Source organism: Siphateles boraxobius, unplaced genomic scaffold (genome assembly GCF_051911475.1).
Source record: "Siphateles boraxobius isolate OS27281-9 unplaced genomic scaffold, OSU_SipBor_1 99, whole genome shotgun sequence".
Lineage (NCBI taxonomy): Eukaryota > Metazoa > Chordata > Actinopteri > Cypriniformes > Leuciscidae > Siphateles > Siphateles boraxobius.
This window is the reverse complement of record NW_027509229.1, coordinates 195,001-202,500: the sequence shown is the minus strand read 5'-3', so window position 1 is coordinate 202,500 and position 7,500 is coordinate 195,001. Positions and strand designations below refer to the sequence as shown.

The 7,500-nt window shown below is 34.5% G+C and overlaps 2 non-coding genes across 2 annotated transcripts; both read left to right on the top strand.

Moving 5' to 3' along the window:
- Positions 1 to 5,912: 5,912 nt before the first annotated feature.
- Positions 5,913 to 6,031, top strand: LOC143734160 (5S ribosomal RNA). The gene has a single exon (XR_013202063.1). It is a non-coding gene; the product is annotated as a 5S ribosomal RNA (ribosomal RNA).
- Positions 6,032 to 6,319: 288 nt separating this feature from the next.
- On the top strand, positions 6,320 to 6,438 carry LOC143734427 (5S ribosomal RNA). The gene has a single exon (XR_013202324.1). It is a non-coding gene; the product is annotated as a 5S ribosomal RNA (ribosomal RNA).
- Positions 6,439 to 7,500: the final 1,062 nt, after the last annotated feature.

Sequence of the window (7,500 nt, the reverse complement as noted above, 5' to 3'; positions counted from 1 at the left end):
TCAGTGTTTTTTTGTTAGTTTTTTTGTTTTGTTTTTTGTTTAAGCTAAATCCTCCCAACAGCATACGCTGTTTGGGAGGAATTTTGTCTGCGTGTTTTTCTTTGATGGATGGACAAAGGTTAACGGACATTGCAATGGCTGGAGTACCACGAGGGCGAAACGACCACGGACCGGACGAACAACAAAGAGATGGACAAGAACGGGGGAAAGAAGCGAGAAAGGAGAAAGCGAAAAGGATGTACAAAAAGGAAGCGACAATAACGGTGGATTTAAGAGATGAAAAAGAGGTGAGAGCGATGGATATCATAAAAGCAGTGACGGAGAAGATCGGAGAAGGAAAGATTTTGGCAGTGAGACCTAAACAAACAAATGAATATGAAGTTACACTTGAACGGGAGGAGGATACGGGATGCTTAATGGACGGATTGGATATTAAAGGAATGACATTCGAGGTAAAGAGTCTTCACAACAGGGACTATGTTGTCTCTTTTATGCACCTGCCGGCCTACACTGAGGATGCGGACATTTTTAATAAGCTGGAACAATGGGGAGTAATCCCAGTTTCTGTGGTGAAAAGGAGGTTTTATCCGGGCACAAATATAGAGGACGGCACACGCTTTTTAAAAGTAAGGTTCCCAAGGGAGGTGGCATCACTACCATACAGCACAAGACTGGAAACAGCTGAAGGACCACAATACTTCAGAGTGATGCACAGTCATCAGGTGAAAACCTGTCGACTGTGCATGAGCCCGGACCACGTGGTGAAAGACTGTCCAGATTTTAAGTGTTTTAAATGTGACGAGAAAGGCCACTTTGCAAGGAACTGCAACGCTGTTAAGTGCCCGGATTGCCGAGAGGTTCTCACTAAATGTGAATGCTGGACGGGGCGAGAGGAGGAAGAAGAGGAGCAGGTGAGCGGGCAGGTGCTAGAAAGAGACACAGAAAAGGAGCAAGAAGAAGAAAACGGAGGAAAGGAGACGAGTGAAATTACAGAAAATAAACAAAGTGAGGAACGGATGGACGATGAGTATAAACAGGGGGAACAAACACAACAAGAGGATAAACTCTTGACTGGACACAAATGGACATGAATGTAAGCTTGGAAAGTGAAGTAGACAGAGCAGAACAAAAGGACACGGAGCAGAATGTGGAAATGGAAAAGGAAGCGGAAAATGAAGAAGATGACAATGTAGTTCCATCAAATAAAAGGAGAAGATCAATACAGATAAAACCGAACACTGAAGGAGCGAGAAAAAGAGTGACTTTAAAAGGTGAGCAACAAAGTATAGATGAAAAGGAGCTGGTAAAGGACTCGGAGGAGAATGAATGAAAAGATGGATTTTAGCAATTTTTTTTAAGAACTTTTTTTTGTGTCATGATTTTAAGAATGGTTACTTTTAATGCTAGAGGTTTAATGGACATGAGGAAATTTGAAAAAGTGAAGGAAATGTGTAAAAGAGAAGATGTGATAATGTTACAAGAGACTAACTGGAAAGACTTGCATATAAGTGAAATAAGAAAAAAATGGAATGGAGAGATTTTATACAACAACGGGGATGATAGATTTGGAAGAGGAGTTGCAGTACTAACAAGAGAAAATAGAGATATAAAATGTAAAGTAGTATATAAAGATAAAGTGGGGAAATGTATAGGTTTTGAAATGGAATATGAAGAGAACAAAATACTTGTGGTAAATGTGCATGCACCCCCGGAAGAGATTAAGAAGAGGGAATATTTTAATGGTTTAAGGGAACTTTTAAGGAAATATAAGGATATTGTTATTATGGGGGATTTTAATGTTGTTTTTAGTAAACTGGACATGGCTGAAGGAATGGTTTTTAAGACAGATACAGGAAGAAAAGAGTTAAAAGGGCTGATGGAAGAAAATGAATTGATTGATGTATGGAGGGAAAGAAATGAAAAGAGAAAAGAATTTTCAAGAAGACAAATTGTGGGGAATTTTATTTGTAAAACGAGAATTGATTTTATTTTATGTACACGGAATATGGAAAGCTATTTAGAAAAAATAAGATATGAAGAAACTAGTTTAAGTGATCACAAGCCTATTTTTATGCAAATTGATTGGGATACAGTGAAAAGAGGGCCGGGAGTATGGGTTTTAAACACAGGGATTTTAAAGAACGAAGACTATGTTTTAAGTGTACAGGAAATTATAACAAAGGAAAAAGAAAACGGAATGTATAGAGAAGACAAAAGGATTTGGTGGGAAAATGTGAAGTATTTAATCAAAAATTTTAGCATAAAATATTGTGGGATAATTCAGAGATGTAAAAAGGGTAAAGAAAGAGACATACAAGAACAACTAGAAAAGGAATTGAACATGAATGAAAAAGATATACAAAAAATAAAAGAAATAGAGGGAAAACTGAAAGAAATAGAAGAGAAGAAATATAATGGGGCACGATTAAGAAGTAAAGCAAAGTATACAGTGGAAGGAGAGAAATGTACTAAGTTTTTTTTTGATTTGGAAAGAAGAAGGGGAATTTCACAAACAATTAAAAGAATACAAAGGGAAGATGGAGAGATAGTGGAAACAAATGAAGAGATACTAAAAGCAATAAAAGCATACTATGGAAAGCTATTCAAAGCAGAAGGAGTAAAGGAGGAAGAAAAACTAGAATTATTGAAACAAATAAAGACCAAAGTAGGAGAGGATGACAAAAAAGAGTGTGACCTAGAGATAAGAGAAGAAGAGATAAAAAGAGCAATAAGTGAACTGAATAAAAGGAAAAGCCCAGGTATTGACGGTTTAGGGAATGAATTTTATATAACTTTTAAGGATTTTTTAACGGATATTTTAAAAGAAGTATATGAAGAGACTTTTAAGAAAGATGAAATGAATCAGAGAATGGGGATGGGATTAATTAAGTTGATATATAAAAGAAAAGGAGAAAAAGCAGATTTAAAAAATTATAGACCCATCACAATGTTGAACACAGATTTGAAAATTTTAACAAAAGTTTTAGCCAACAGATTGAAGGAGGTAATGCCAACCCTAATCAAAACAAATCAAGTATATGGAGTGAAAGGGAAGGATATAGCAGACACAACAATAAGTATAATAGATAGAATAAGGTATATGAAAGAAAAAAATAAGGATGGATATGTTATTAGTTTGGATTTTGAAAAGGCCTTCGACAGAGTAGAACATGACTATTTATTTGAGATTTTAAGTGGGTATGGGTTTGGGGAAAGTTTTATCAAATGGATTAAAATTTTATATAAAGGAGCAATAACAAGAGTAAAATGTAATGGGTTTTTAACAGAATGTTTTAAATTAACTAGGTCAATAAGACAAGGATGTCCACTATCAGCACTTTTATATTCACTAGTTGCAGAACCTTTGGGATTAGCTGTTAAAAGAGATAAAGAAGTAAAAGGGATAGACATTGAAGAGAGTGGGGAAAATGAAAACATGTTTCAATACGCAGACGATACAACAATAATGGTTAAGGATATAAACAGTGTTAAAAAAGCAATGGAAGTGGTACAGACGTTTTGTAGGGGATCAGGGAGCAAGATAAATGAAGAGAAAACAGTATATATGAGATTTGGAGGGGCGAGTGTTTTAGCAAATGATTTTAAGTTTAAAGAATCAAAGGAAATAAAGATCCTAGGTGTTTTAATAGGGAAAGACGAAAAATATGTTGAAGTAGTAATGTGGGAAGAAATACTAGGAGGAATTGAAAGAAGGTTAAATTTTTGGAAATTGAGGACTTTAAGTTTAAAGGGGAAGGTTTTGATTGTAAATGTTTTAATGGTAGCAAAGTTGTGGTATGTTTTATATGTGACTTCTATGCCGATGTGGGTGGAAAAAAGGCTGAAGAAATGTTTTCTGGATTTTATATGGGATGGAAAACCTCCAAGAATTGCATACAATACTATAATAGGAGAAGTTGGAAAGGGAGGGATGGGATTGATAGATGTGGAACAAAGAAAAAATAGCTTAAGAGTTAAAGTAATAAAAAAGTATCTGGATGAGAAAATTAAAACAACGTGGAAAAAGACGATGGAATATTTTTTAAATAAATGTGGGAATTTTAATTTGGGAGATAATATTTTATGGATGAAAACTAAGAATTGGATGGTGAAAGGAATGCCAGATTTTTACAGAGAATTGATGAGTGCTTGGGGGAAATTTTTAACTATTGTTAATTTTAATCCTCAAGGTAGAGAGAGCATTTTAAACCAGCCTTTATTCTTAAACAGCGGCATTTTAAATCAGGGGAATGTGATTTTTTTAAAGAAATGGTGGGATGTTGGGATCACAAGAGTTAGAGATATTTTATATGAATTTAAAGAGGGATTTTTACCATTACAGTATATAATAGATACAATGGAAGTGGCAAAAGAGGATTTTAATGAACAAGAACTACAAAATAAGTATGAAATAATGAAAGAAGCAATACCCAAAGAGTGGATAAAAAGAATAGAAGATATGGAAGAAGAGAAACAAGGGAAAAAAGTGAATGTAAAGTTGGGAGAAAAACGATATGCTTTTAATGAATGTACTGTGAAAATGTTTTACTGTTTTTTTAGAGAGGGGGTTTTCAGAAAACCAAAAGTCAATGAGTACTGGGTACAGAAATACAAAGATCTAAAAGAAGAGGATATATGGAATAACATGAAAGGTACAATGATAGACGCAAAATTGGAGAGTTTTGAATATTTAATCAGACACAGAGCAATTTTTACTGACATTATTTTAAAAAAAATCCACATGGAACTAAGTGAAACATGTAAAGTGTGTAATGTGGAAGATGAAAGTTTTTTACACTTGTTTTTAAATTGTAGAGAATTGGAAGATTTTAACAAAAAGGGTAAAAGACTGATTGAAATGTTGAGAGGGGAATCCAATGAGAGGACTGTAGAATGGAATAGAGTGGTGATGTTTGGGATGGAAGAAAAGGGTAAAAACAAAAGTTTTATTAATCTGTGTGTGATGCTAATGAAAAGTGCAATATGGGAGAGAAGAATTGTAGCAAAAAAGGAAAAAATCGTGTTGGATGTTTGGATTGCTTTTAAAAGGAAAACTGAATTGTATATTGAAGGATTGTATGAGTATTTTAAATGTGAAAATAAGTTGGATGTTTTTTATGGTGTTTTTACCCCAAAAGTTTGTGGTGTTTTAAAGGATCTAATGTGGAAGTTGCCTGGAAGTGAAGAAGTTTTTTAAATTATGTAAATGATTTGTGATGTAGAATGGTTGTGGAAGAAAATCTGTATCTTTTAATTTCTATTTGATTTTATTGTATTTTATTGATTGAAATTTTCCAATAAAAAAAAAAAAATTAAAAAAAAGTAATGCCCGATCTCGTCTGATCTCGGAAGCTAATCAGGGTCGGGCCTGGTTAGTACTTGGATGGGAGACCGCCTGGGAATACCAGGTGCTGTAAGCTTTTTTGATTTAAAAAAAAAAAAAGAAAAAAAGAGAGTCCCTGAGCTTCTTCAGAAAGCCTTTAAAAGTCTCTGAGATTCTTCAGAGAGCATGAAAGAGTTTGAGTTTTTTCAAAAGTTCTTCTTACTTTAAAAAAAAGACTCACTGAGCTTCTTCAGAAAGCCTTTAAAAGTCTCTGAGATTCTTCAGAGAGCATGAAAGAGTTTGAGTTTTTTCAAAAGTTCTTCTTAGTTTAAAAAAAGACTCCCTGAGCTTCTTCAGAAAGCCTTTAAAAGTCTCTGAGATTCTTCAGAGAGCATGAAAGAGTTTGAGTTTTTTCAAAAGTTCTTCTTAGTTTAAAAAAAAGACTCACTGAGGTTCTTCAGAAAGCCTTTAAAAGTCTCTGAGATTCTTCAGAGAGCATGAAAGAGTTTGAGTTTTTTCAAAAGTTCTTCTTAGTTTTCTTCATTAATGGTCTAACCTTTTAAATTGCCCAATTTTGGCAGCAGTTTTCGCTTACGGCCATACCACCTTGGTCATGCCCGATCTCGTCTGATCTCGGAAGCTAAGCAGGGTCGGGCCTGGTTAGTACTTGGATGGGAGACCGCCTGGGAATACCAGGTGCTGTAAGCTTTTTTGATTTAAAAAAAAAAAAAAAAAAAAAAAAAAGAGTCCCTGAGCTTCTTCAGAAAGCCTTTAAAAGTCTCTGAGATTCTTCAGAGAGCATGAAAGAGTTTGAGTTTTTTCAAAAGTTCTTCTTAGTTTAAAAAAAAGACTCACTGAGCTTCTTCAGAAAGCCTTTAAAAGTCTCTGAGATTCTTCAGAGAGCATGAAAGAGTTTGAGTTTTTTCAAAAGTTCTTCTTAGTTTTCTTCATTAATGGTCTAACCTTTTAAATTGCCCAATTTTGGCAGCAGTTTTCGCTTACGGCCATACCACCTTGGTCACGCCCGATCTCGTCTGATCTCGGAAGCTAAGCAGGGTCGGGCCTGGTTAGTGCTTGGATGGGAGACCGCCTGGGAATACCAGGTGCTGTAAGCTTTTTTGATTTAAAAAAAAAAAGAAAAAAAAAGAGTCCCTGAGCTTCTTCAGAAAGCCTTTAAAAGTCTCTGAGATTCTTCAGAGAGCATGAAAGAGTTTGAGTTTTTTCAAAAGTTCTTCTTACTTTAAAAAAAAGACTCACTGAGCTTCTTCAGAAAGCCTTTAAAAGTCTCTGAGATTCTTCAGAGAGCATGAAAGAGTTTGAGTTTTTTCAAAAGTTCTTCTTAGTTTAAAAAAAGAGTCCCTGAGCTTCTTCAGAAAGCCTTTAAAAGTCTCTGAGATTCTTCAGAGAGCATGAAAGAGTTTGAGTTTTTTCAAAAGTTCTTCTTAGTTTAAAAAAAGACTCACTGAGCTTCTTCAGAAAGCCTTTAAAAGTCTCTGAGATTCTTCAGAGAGCATGAAAGAGTTTGAGTTTTTTCAAAAGTTCTTCTTAGTTTAAAAAAAAGACTCCCTGAGCTTCTTCAGAAAGCCTTTAAAAGTCTCTGAGATTCTTCAGAGAGCATGAAAGAGTTTGAGTTTTTTCAAAAGTTCTTCTTAGTTTAAAAAAAAGACTCACTGAGCTTCTTCAGAAAGCCTTTAAAAGTCTCTGAGATTCTTCAGAGAGCATGAAAGAGTTTGAGTTTTTTCAAAAGTTCTTCTTACTTTAAAAAAAAGACTCACTGAGCTTCTTCAGAAAGCCTTTAAAAGTCTCTGAGATTCTTCAGAGAGCATGAAAGAGTTTGAGTTTTTTCAAAAGTTCTTCTTAGTTTAAAAAAAAAGAGTCCCTGAGCTTCTTCAGAAAGCCTTTAAAAGTCTCTGAGATTCTTCAGAGAGCATGAAAGAGTTTGAGTTTTTTCAAAAGTTCTTCTTATTTTAAAAAAAAGACTCACTGAGCTTCTTCAGAAAGCCTTTAAAAGTCTCTGAGATTCTTCAGAGAGCATGAAAGAGTTTGAGTTTTTTCAAAAGTTCTTCTTAGTTTAAAAAAAAGAGTCCCTGAGCTTCTTCAGAAAGCCTTTAAAAGTCTCTGAGATTCTTCAGAGAGCATGAAAGAGTTTGAGTTTTTTCAAAAGTTCTTCTTAGTTT